Source organism: Canis lupus, chromosome 5, assembly GCF_003254725.2.
Source record: "Canis lupus dingo isolate Sandy chromosome 5, ASM325472v2, whole genome shotgun sequence".
Lineage (NCBI taxonomy): Eukaryota > Metazoa > Chordata > Mammalia > Carnivora > Canidae > Canis > Canis lupus.
Genome location: NC_064247.1, coordinates 2,622,511 through 2,634,558, shown reverse-complemented (window position 1 = coordinate 2,634,558; position 12,048 = coordinate 2,622,511). Strand labels below are relative to the sequence as shown.

General features: G+C 43.4%; 1 protein-coding gene across 6 annotated transcripts in view; it reads right to left on the bottom strand.

Moving 5' to 3' along the window:
* OPCML (opioid binding protein/cell adhesion molecule like) overlaps positions 1-12,048 on the bottom strand; it is a 1,085,315-nt gene that overhangs the window by 104,427 nt on the left and 968,840 nt on the right. The window lies entirely within an intron of this gene.

Sequence of the window (12,048 nt, the reverse complement as noted above, 5' to 3'; positions counted from 1 at the left end):
GGGGAGATGGCATGAGGAAGGGGACAATTCTGGAGAGTGAACTGCAAGTTATTTTATCACCCTGCTTTTCTGAGGACAACCACTGATGGCTCTTGGTTGGAGGATCCCGGCTCCAGGAGAAAATGCTGCCGTGTTAAATGACCTCAGGGGAATTGTGGTCGGGAGCCAATCACTATTTTCATGTTTTGCTTTCTCACCATACTTTCCCACGTTCAGATGATCAGCAAAGCACATGATGGGCAACATAGGTGGGGTTTTTACGGAGGTGGGGGCGGGTGGGGGGAGGTGGAGTGGGATTTGGAACACCAGGCCTGCAGGGCACCTGGGTGGTGCAGTCCGTTGAGCATTCGACTCTTGGTTTCAGCTCAAGTAGTGATCTCAGGGTCGTGGGATGGAGCCTCGCCTCGAGCCCCACCTCAGTCTTTGTGCTCAGCCTGGAATCTGCTCGAGAATCTCTCTCCCTCTGCCTCTGCTTCTAGTTCTCTCTCTCTCTCTCCTTCTCTCTCTCTCTCTCAAATAAATAAATAAATCTTTTAAAAAATAAAATAAAACACCAGGCCTGGCAAATAGAAATCAGTCAATAAACATCTACTGAATTGAGTCCTCCTGCATACCTCGCTTCATTCCGGTCTGATTTGTGTGGTCTCTAATTTTAGATTCCAAATGACAATAGGCTCACCTTTCACTTCTGTTTCTAGCTTTATACACCCAGCTTCTTCCAGGCCATAACCGGCTCTCGGAAAACGAGGTCTCAGTCAATCAGCATTTGTGCCCAAGAACTCGGAGAGGTCAGCAGTAAGCGAAGTCATCTTAAAAGTTTGACTGTGGAAGTCTGATTGGGAAGGGCAAGGACCAATGCTCAGTGGGCCAGAAGGCACCTTTCTGAGGTCAGGCTTCAGTGGGCTAATCTCTAATCAGGAGCCACCAAGCACCTCATCATCCTGCCGGGCAGCCCCTCCACAGTGAGGATGCTCCACTGCCTTCTCCAAGAGCTGCTCATGGTGACAGGCCCTCAGAGGGGCTCTGGGCTGAGGACAGAGAACACATGGGATGGGGGAACCAGCACCCTTTGGCTTTGGGGGATGTGGCATCAGCCTTGCCCCACTGGGGTGAAAGGGGCTGCGTGGTTTTGTGTAGCCAGTTCTAGGAGGCCTCCTGTGGAGAGGGGAGAGGCACTGCTTCCACATCCAGTCAAGCTCTATGGGAAACAGGATGAACCAGCGCACCAGCACATCACCTGCTTCATGACTGCAGGGAGATGCAATATCTGTGCACGGCCAGTGTGCATACCACCTGGCAACAATGTGATTTTCAGGCTAAAAATGTCAATTTATGTTTTTTGTTTTTTTGTTTTTCATTTTGTTTTTGTTTTTTTTTTTTTTTTCCAGTAGGGTTTAATAATCATGCACTGACCCCAGATGGAATAAACATGTCAGGGGCATTGCCAGTATAACATCTGATTCACCCTCTTCCTGGGAGACATTTGTAATTTTATGAACAGAACGTAACATGATTATAATAGAATGCATCACGCAAGCTTGGTAATAGTACAGGTCAAAACCATCTCCTAAAACCAAACAGAGACTTTCTGAAATGGCCTGATCTAAATTCCGGGGCCCTAGTCCCACCATTGAAAAGGAGTTTCCCTGGGCTTGCTCATCTCATTTCAACTTCATTGTGAGTGCCTTAAATTCCACACAGGACCACGTTTACGGCTCTATGTGGCGAATGATCATACGCTCCATCGTACACTCGTGAGGTGGATGCCCGGGAAACGCTGGAAAATGAGCACAGGGTATCCACTGAGCCCAGAGAACTCACGTGCTACAGCCGGGCATCCTCTAACTCAGGACCTCAATGCCCGAGGATGGTCCTTGTTAGCCCCTAGTCTGTCTTCTCACGTCTGGAATTGGCCCTAGAATAACGGACCCACTTTCATGGATAGGACTCAACAGGGCCTTGGGAGGGGAATAGTAGCAGAGATGGCCTGTAAGAGCTATCCTCCCTCTCGGCTGGGAAGCAGATTCATTGCTGCCTTCCCTGTCCCAGAGAGACAGAAGCCCGGCCCGGCTGACAGCATATTTCATTCAGCCCCCAAAAGACCCTTCACTCTTCTGGTTGAGGCTCCAATTTTCAGACCCTCAAACATTGGGAGAAGTGAGTAATCTGCAACGAGACCAACACTGGGCTGTTTCCTATAAGTAACAACGATTTCTAACAAGGCAGAAACAAATAGAACCTAAAATCCCCCTTGCCAAAGGTTGAATTTTAAAATTTGCCCTCAATCAAGATCCCCTTGAGATGTCATTTAAGAGAGCGAATTATGTCCCTACTCTGCCAGAGGCAGTTATCGTCTGCATCTGTTGACCTGTGTAATTATGAATGTCACACCTCCCACCTTCAAAAGGGTTGCCGTGTAGACAATACACTATGTGGTAATGCTACATTTAAATCATCCCAAACTCAAAAGTTCTCTCGTGCTTAAATATGTTAAGCCAATCAGGCATCAATCAGCACCATCTCTGTATAATCCCTTCTTTGTCAAATTAATGTATTCCTTCATCTTGTATGTGAAAGATTTCCTACTATACTCACTATAGATCCTGCCCTCATAGAGCTTACACTTTAGTAGGGAAAGAACATACATCAGCTCACATAACAGATCATATATGTTAATGGTTAGTGGCTATGAAACCTGTCTTTTAAGGAGCAGAACCCTTATCTGCCAATGAAATCCCACAGAGGAAATTCAGTGAGTTATAAAAGCTGAGCTGCTCCTTTGGGGTGGGAGTGGGGAGTGTGGAGGAACCCAGGACTTAGGCGCAGGGGTCATTTTCAGCCACTTGTACCTTCTCCGTTTCTCCCTCTTTCCTCTAACCTTCACAGAGGCACCTGTGGGTATTCAGAGAACTCCTAGGCTTGTTATGAACTACAGTTAGTAATAAGCAGGTTCCCGTTGTTACACCGAGCACAGTGCAATAGGGGAAACAACACGAAACAGATATAATATTAATTAACAGTGAAAGATTTAAGTAGCAAGTCAGAACAAAAGAAAGATGTCCAAGGCTCTCTGAATTAAACAGCCAAGAATTCTGATAACCCTTCAAGGAATTTTAAGGCAAGAGAGGTCATACCAGGCCAGAAATTTTAAAATTTAGTTCTAGTCAATTATTTTAGGGATTATGCATTTTAATTGAAAGAAAATCCCATGTATCTAGTCTAATAGCCTCGTGATGCATCTTGTTCGCTTCCAAGTAAGCTGTTGTCAGGAGCAATAGAAGAGAGCTGAAAAGACTTTAGGTCTTCCCAGTTAGCCCATAACTACATTATTCATCCATTTATTCAGTAAGTGATAAATGATTCCACCCGTGTTTCATGTAGAGGGTGGTGGAGGTGGAAGCCCCACCGACTTTCATCAAAAAGCAACATAATTCACCTAAATCATCAAGTGTGGAGGACAGAACAAAAGTGAACATGCACAGTGCTTTGAACTTGTCAGGGGAAAGTTATCAAGGAAATTTGTGGTATTATCAGAGTATTGTCCAACATTGTCCAGTTAAAACCATTTGAAGATTTAAACAATACTTTTTATAATACTCTTTACAAGCCCCTGGTTATATAAAAATGTATTAATCACGTTGTTAGACCGACAATGCCTATGTCAGGCGGTAGGAATATAGACAAATGAGACAATCCTCACTGGAGTCTTAGGGTCATAAAGATGATCGCAACGTGGAGTGTGGCAAGTTCATTGAAGGAGGACAGGCCAAGGGCCAGGGGAGCAGACAGGAGGAACAGAACCAAACTGGTGTAGAAAGTTCCAGGAGGACCGGAGAGTAAGTGAAAGAGGAATTAGCACAGCCAAGAAGTTCAGAAATGGTGTTTCCAGCAGAACGGCAGCCCTTTTCAAGGTGGAGACATAGGAGGGGGTCCAACCTCTTAGTAAGCACAGGAGCAGAGGTGGGGCCAGATGGGAAGGGGCTTGAATGCCATCTAAAGAATGGGCCCTTCAATCAGGTAACAAGACAGTAACAACAGGTGTAAGACACATACCCTGCTCTTAAAAAGCTTATACTCTAGTGGTTGATTAGGGACACACACACACACGCATACTCGCAAATAGAATTAATCACAACACATCATCCCCTCAACGTGTATGCACTGAAAGCCTACTATGTTCCAGGGACTGATTAATGACTGACCATAATGCAGCAAATGATTTAAAATCCCTGTCTTCTAGCGAAGGAACAATTAGTAAATAGTAACCAATAAATAACAAATATACCATCAGACAGTAATCAGGACTGTGAAGAAAGGTCAAAATAATAATAACAATAACTAAAAGGTATCAAGGAATCACTGTCTGGCAAGCACTTGCCATGAACTTTCTCATTTTATTTTCTATGGTGAAGGCTATGGTGCACCCACCCAGATTCCCTTCTCTGGACTGAAACACTCACTGCCCCAGCTGTAGGACGTCCCATCTGCTGAGTCCCCTCAGGAAATTGGGGTTGTGGGTGGCCCTGACCAATGTCCCTTTCCTTGGCAGCATGCGTCCAACCACTGACTGCTCCGGAGGATGGGGCCCTGGCCTTGATCAAGGTCTTCTCAGCACCAAGGACTGTATAGGATGTGTCCAGCTTCTGTTACAACTGCTGTTCAGTTCAGCTTCTCCAAGCCACCCGACCTGCTTGCTCATGCCCTAACAGACTTGTTGACCGAACTCCCCATAAAACTCAAATCTCAGTATCAGAGACTGCTTCTTAAGGAAAGTAACCTAAGACACTGCAGTCATTCACAAAAGTCAAGCTCAGGTTGGTTGACCTGGGTCCCACAGTTAGAAAGGAGTGCTCTTAATCTCCACATTTTACTCCTTGCTAGGCAGGATAGACAATCACTGCTATTGTTGCTCAAAGGAGGGTGGTGACACATGGACAGCAGCCAATATAAGGTCACCCAGGACTTCTCTCAGAGAGTACTTATCTGACAAGATCACTGATTCCAAGAAAACATCCTGAACATCTCAAAACATCCATCGTCTCATTCAACAAATATTGAGCACCTCCTTTGTGCCAGGTGCAGTTCTATACATGGGGGCATGCAGAGACCAGAACACACACACCTCAGAGCTTAGATTCCAGTGAGGAGAACTGGTCAACAAACCAACGTGCCAGCGGTGCACAGGGCATAAACACCGCTGACGGAAGTGGGTGGGCACCTACTGGAATGGGGAACGGTCAGAGACAACCTCTCTGGTAAGGTAACATTTAAAGGAGACGTACAGGTATTCCCTCCAGGGTAGGTAAAGAATAGACAAGGATGTGGAGGTGGTGGTGGAGACAAAGGTATTTGAGTAGAAAAAAATAAATGACACTCAATCTATGCAGCCAAGAGCATGCACGACCTCTAAAAGAATACCTCCTCTGGAGCCCAGTCAGACCTTACACTAGTATCAGGCAAACATTGCATAAATCTGGTTACGTCCCCTTCCCTGAGCTAACTGTAGTGTAACATATCCTGACCACGACCTAGAAAATGTGGATCCTAATCTAGACTTGCAATTTAATGAGAGCTCCATTGCTTCTGCAGCAAGTCAACAATGGCGATTCCACACCAGCTTCCCTAGCATGATCGTTGTCAAGCTCTGAGGAGGGAATAGCAGGTAAGGAGTAAGAGTTAATCTATCACCCAAATATACCAGGACCCAAACCTTTTGGTCTCAGGTCCCACTGACATGTAGAAATTGATTAGAGACCACAAGGAATGCGCTTTAGTATTATATTACACCTGTTGATAGTTACCATATTAGACACTAAATTGAGGCAAAATTTAAGATATTTAATGATTTGCTTTAAAATGATAAGAATAAACTCATTACACTCTAATATCGCTAACACATCTCTAAGGAAAATAGATACTTTCCAAACTAAACACTTATTGAGACGGGTTTTTACATTTGGGCAACTATCATCAAGGTCTGCCTTAACAGAAGACAGATTTCTGTATCTGCTTTTGCATTCAATGTGTTGTGATCGGTTGTGGCTGAAGTATGTGAGGAAAATGCCGCCTTCCACAGAGATGTAGATAGAAGAGACAGTATTTTAGTAGCCTTTTTAGATAATTGCAGATATTCCTTTTTGATATATCCCAAAACTCAACAAGTGGTAGTTTCCTAAGCCTTAATTTCAGTATGAAATCTGAAACCACATTGATAAGTGAACATTTTATACTCTGTTACTTTAAAATCCTCCTGTCTTATCTTTTCCTTTGGATGGCTTTTTTAGCTGTGCATCATTTTGGAACATTATCAGTTATTTAGAAAATCTTCATTCACTGATATATGTAGATCTTCCGAATGTTGACACACTTCATAATACAAAATTAAGAAAGAAAAATCACATCTGTTAATGTCACCACCAATTTTATCAGAAAATCCTTAGGCATTGAGAACCTACCCAGCTCATGATAGCAAATCCATGTTTTCCAAAATGCTAGTTTTAGCTTGAAAGTCCAAATTCTATTTTTGATGATTTTTGATAACAAATGCTGTCAGTTGTTTTCCTCCAAGTGACAGGCTCACATTATTCATTTCAAAACATTTGCCGGATCACCAAAACTAAGTCTGAACAACCACAAGTATCTATGACTTGTTCTTCCAAGTAAAAATGCTCTTTTTTGGGGGGCAGTGAGGGGGGGGAGGACAAAAGGGCTACTTCAGTTCACAACCCAAATCACCTGACAAGCGATCCATCTTTGAGAAGCCATCATACTTTGTGCTTTATGCATACGTCTATTACATTTCAGGAATATTAAATTCAACAATTTTTGCTGCTTCAGTAAGAACATTCTTAGTTCTAAGTTAAACCTCTTAAAAAAAAAAAAACTCTGAATAGGAATACAGCGAAGAGTAGCAGAATTTGATGGTGCTTAATTGATGAACATTAACATGCCAGCATGTATGCCCACCATTGCCTTTGTACCGTTAGAGTAAATATCAACATGCTGGAAAAAGCAAATTATGCCTTAGTAATACTATGAAAGTAGTTTTGACCTCATAGACCCCCAGGAAGGGTCTTGGGGATCAATGAATCACAGGGTAAATAAATCACACTTTGAGAACTGTTGCCAAAATAGAAACTCCGATGCACTGAGGTGGGCAGGGCAGGGACTGTGGGAGGAAGAAATATATTGACTAAAGATAAATGAAATTTCAGCAGCAAAAAATGATGACTGGCATTCTGACGGGAAGGAAGAATAAGGAAAAACTATAAAAAGTAGACGCATGAACTCAAAAGCATTGCAACTGGGATAAGGTTATCTTAGGAGCAAATAACCAGGCACCTCAATAGCTCTGGGGAGCAGCCTCAAAACTCAGCATTGTTCAGTAAGCACTGTTCACAACAATGACTGTGGGCCATGAAAACAATGTTAAAAAACATTAAACATATTACGTTTATGAAGCCAAGGAGATGCAAGAGATCTCTTAGAATTCCTCAAAAATATTTCCAGAGCAATCGCTGAAATTTTAAAAATTGCTTTGAGGTCTTATCAAGATATCTACTGTGTAGACTAGCTCATTTCGGGTGATGGAAAAACAAAGCATCTCCGTAATTAAGGGAAATCCATGCATGAGGTGGGACTACTTATCTCACTGTATAGTCGGGCAGTAGGGCTGGATGAGATTAACGATGGCCTCATGGATATGGGATAAGCCACAGGAGACAGTGAGTCCCACGCGTGATCCACTGCCCCCCCTGCCTCCCGCACACTGTGGCATCACCCGTGAAATCAAAGCCTCAGCATCTAAGAATTGGGCCCCACCCAAGGAGGACCCAGGGAAGCTGGGTGTTCAGGAACACTGAACGTGGTTTCTGCCCATCAGTCATCTTGAGCTGGGAGCCCGTGGCACTGAAGGAGAGATGATGATTTATAACATCTAAATAATGCAGTCAGGTTTGCTTCCTGGCCAGGAGCTGCTTTGTCAGGATCCCTGGGAGCAGGTTCCTCTGCCACGAGACTCACAAGAACACAACTTCAATTACCTTGCATCCCAACCTCCCTGCAAGGGAAGAAAGCACAGGCACCCGGCAGCCAGGACAATCGCGCTTCATCGGCCTGGCCCATCTCTTAGGCAAACATGCAATTCATGGCCATGAAGTGCATTTCCACAGAGACAGGGTGGCCGGTGACCAGGCCTGGATAATTAGGTTTTGCTGGAAAGCACTGCTCAAGTGCACAGCTGGAAGTGGTCCCTGAAGGTCACATGGGGAAGGGCCAGGGTAGCAAAGATGGCAAAATTCCTAGACCTCAGGAAAAGCGCGCCAACAGTGTCACCATGACCGCCAACGCTGCACTGTCTGGTGGGGCAAGTATAGGAAGAGATTAACCAACTTCCCTCATGCTAATTATCTGGATTAATCGGGTTAAAAAAATACCCACTTGTCCAGATCAACGAAGCAGGAACTTTGAGACTCTGGCTTGGGTTTTGTGCACCATTGCCTCAACTTTCTCCTCGTAGCTTGTGTGTGACTATACCCTGGGAGCTGTGCTTCAGAGACCTCATTACGTCCTCCACCCACATCAGGTCACCTCCTTCCCTTCTCATGTTGTCCCCTCACCGCCATGTCTTTCCCCAACACCATCACACGCTTACACAAACAGTATTTTCTATCACTGGGCTCAAAGGTAGTATTTGTCACACACTCGCATGAAAGTGTGAAGCTTCCTAATCTCTAACAGCCCTAACAGACTCCCCAGGAAAGGCAGGTCTCTGGCTCTTTGAAGTGTGGCCCCTGACCCGCAGCACGGGCATCCCTGGGAAGCCAGCTGAACCCGAAGCGCTCCAGGCCCCACTCTGAGTATACCCAACAGCTTCCGGAATTTAAAAAGACCCCAGGTGATTCTTAGGCATGTTACCCTCTAAGGAGCCCTGGTCTTCTGCATCTCAAAATTTGAGAAACTCTTAAGGTCCAGGGGTCTGGGTCCAGGCCCAGGCCATGCTCTGCCACCCTGAGAAGTACCTCTGAGGCCATTCAACCTTTGAGGACATCCATTCTCTCATCTGCAAGAGGGCAGGGCTTACAAAGGCTACCATCTTGTTTATCTAATTTTTATTAAAAATTTTTTTAAAGACTTTATTTATTCATGAGAGATACAGAGAGAGGGATCCCTGGGTGGCGCAGCGGTTTGGCGCCTGCCTTTGGCCCAGGGCGCGGTCCTGGAGACCCGGGATCGAATCCCACGTCGGGCTCCCGGTGCATGGAGCCTGCTTCTCCCTCTGCCTGTGTCTCTGCCTCTCTCTCTCTCTCTCACTGTGTGCCTATCATAAATAAATAAAAGTTTAAAAAAAAAAAAAAAAAAAGAGAGATACAGAGAGAGAGAGAGAGAGGCAGAGACATAGGCAGAGAGAGAGAGCAGGATCCATCCAGGGAGTCCGATGTGGAACTCAATCCTGGGACTCCAGGATCACGCCCTGAGCCAAAGGTAGACACTCAACTGCTGAGCCACCCAGGTGTCCCTTTATCCAATTTTTAAAGTGGAGCATTGGCCAATTCGTTCAATTCTTGGGAGCATATTCAATTCATGGCATTTATTATTCTATTATATATTTTTGACATTTTAGCATTGACAAATATTGTAATAAATGAACTCACATTTGGTGTCATGCAAAACATTGCCACTCTGGATTTAATTTTTAAATACTAGTTTGATAATATTACCAATACCATCAAAGTACAGTTTGTAGTAGACTTGCTAATTTTGACCAGCTGACATTAAAATTTTGAAGTTATTTTTACTCCAATAAAAATATAACTAATTTCTTGAAAAAAAAAAAATAAGAGGGCAGGGCTTAGATGAGATACTTAGTTCCTAAACTCAGCAGATCAATCATCAGTATCATTAAGTAGATGCCTGAAAATCCAGACTATTGGGCCTTTCTCTCTGGGGAATTCTGATTCCTCAGTTTCCAAAATTCAGATAAGCTTGGGTCCAACTGTTGTACAACTGGGCATATTTTCCAAATTCAAAGAGATCATGGGCCAAATATAGCTGGGCCACATAATAAGAAAGGGAGCCTTGGGCAAGTTACTTAACTGCTTTGGGTCTCAGTTTCTTCATCTTGAACATGGAAATATCAACTCCCTGGAGACTCAAAGATTAAGTAATTTATACAAATCACTTAGCACATAAACAAAGTGCATTTCATTATTTTCCCAGTCTCTCCCCCGCCTCCCCTTTCGGTTCTCTGACCTCCTACGGTTCTTCTTTTTCTGCATTTCTAACACATCAAGGAGGTTCCTTTTTCAAGCCCTCCTCAGCTGCTGTCCCTTGTTTGGAAAGTTCTTCTGGATGGAGCTTATTTCTTTGCTCAGGCCTCTGCTCAGAAGTGAGACCTTCACGGACTACCCCACATGAAAGCACAAGCCCTCCCTACAGCAGACCTCGGCCCCCTCCCACAGCAGACCCCGGCCCCCCTCCCTATGGCAGACCCCAGCCCCTCCTAGCAGACCCCAGCCCCCTCACTTTGCCTCTGTTTCTTACCAGAGGTCACTATACCATGTGACATTCCATATGTACCTGTTTACCTATTTATTATCTGACCTCCATGCCCACCCCCACAGCCTCCCCCTCCCCCGGCCACTAGAGTTTAAGCTCCAGGAGGCCAAGAACTTTGTCTTGTTCACTGCTGTAACTCCAGTGCTCAGAAAGTTATTTTATACTTATTTGTCAAATTAATGAATGAGTATATAGTCCTCTCCATTAAGCAGATACCTCTATTTTCATTAGTCATTTCTTGTTTTGATGGCCCTTGCCGTACCTTTTATCTGGGAAAATAAACAAAGCATTGATGTTTTCTCAGGGCATTCTAAATTAACTCCATATAGAGTAAACTACTCGATTTATTAATGTTAACCATATGACTGGGATCTGCATTTTTTTCTTTCTTTCCCTTTATGCAATTAATAGATGAGTAGATTCATTGGTAAAAGAACCAAACAATGGAGATGTATGTTGTATAAGATGTAAATTAGTCCCTATTCACACTCTCTCCCTGTTCCTTCCCCAGAGGAAAGCATGGTTCCTAACATTATAATTTTTGTGCATTTACACATATAGAAGGAAGTATACACACATTGATTTTATTTTTATTTTATGCAAATGGGATAATAATATTCTTACTACTCTGCATCTTTTCCAGGACATAGCTTTCTGTGCCTCTATGGTTCTTCCTTATTCTTTTGTATTTCTTAAAGACTTTATTTATTTATCTATCTGTCTATCTATCTATCTATCTATCTATCTATCTATCTATCTATTTATTTAAGAGAGAGCACGTGGGTGTACATATGAGCATGAAGGGAGGAGATGCATAGGGGGAGGGAGAAGTAGATCCCATGCTGAGCACAGAGCCCATCCTAAAGCTTGGTCCCATGACCCTGAGATGATGACCTGATCCAAAATCAAGAGTTGGACGCATAACCAAGACACTCTGGTGCCCCTCTTCCTTATTATTTTTATTGGATGCATAAAAAGATATACCATAATTTATTTAAATGTTCCCCTCTTCATGGGCATTTAGATTGTTTCTTATTTCTATCAATTAGCTAGGCTGCCATGAACAACCATCTCTAACTGGCCACGTTATAAGAATTTCTTCAGAGAAGAAATGCTGAATTAGAATTTGATCAATGCTGCCAAATTGGCCTACCTTGAGCTTCCAAGTTCTTATCGTCCACTATGGCTGATGAGGACGCCCATCCCCTGGTCCTCACCAAAATCAAATGTTACTTGTCTCCTAAAATGTTGCCAATCCCATTGCTTTAAATACTTCCAAGTCATAATTTGTAATGACTTGATTTCTAGTAAAGTAAATCATCTTTTTATATTTATTATCCACTTATTTCATTCTACTATATATTTCCTATATATTTCCTCATTTTTTTCTATCAAGTTGTCTTTTTTCCTTTTATTAGATTTATGAGAATCCTGTATACATTCTGTGTGTGCTTCCTTTTTTTCTTTCTATATTGAGAATAGTTTCTTCCA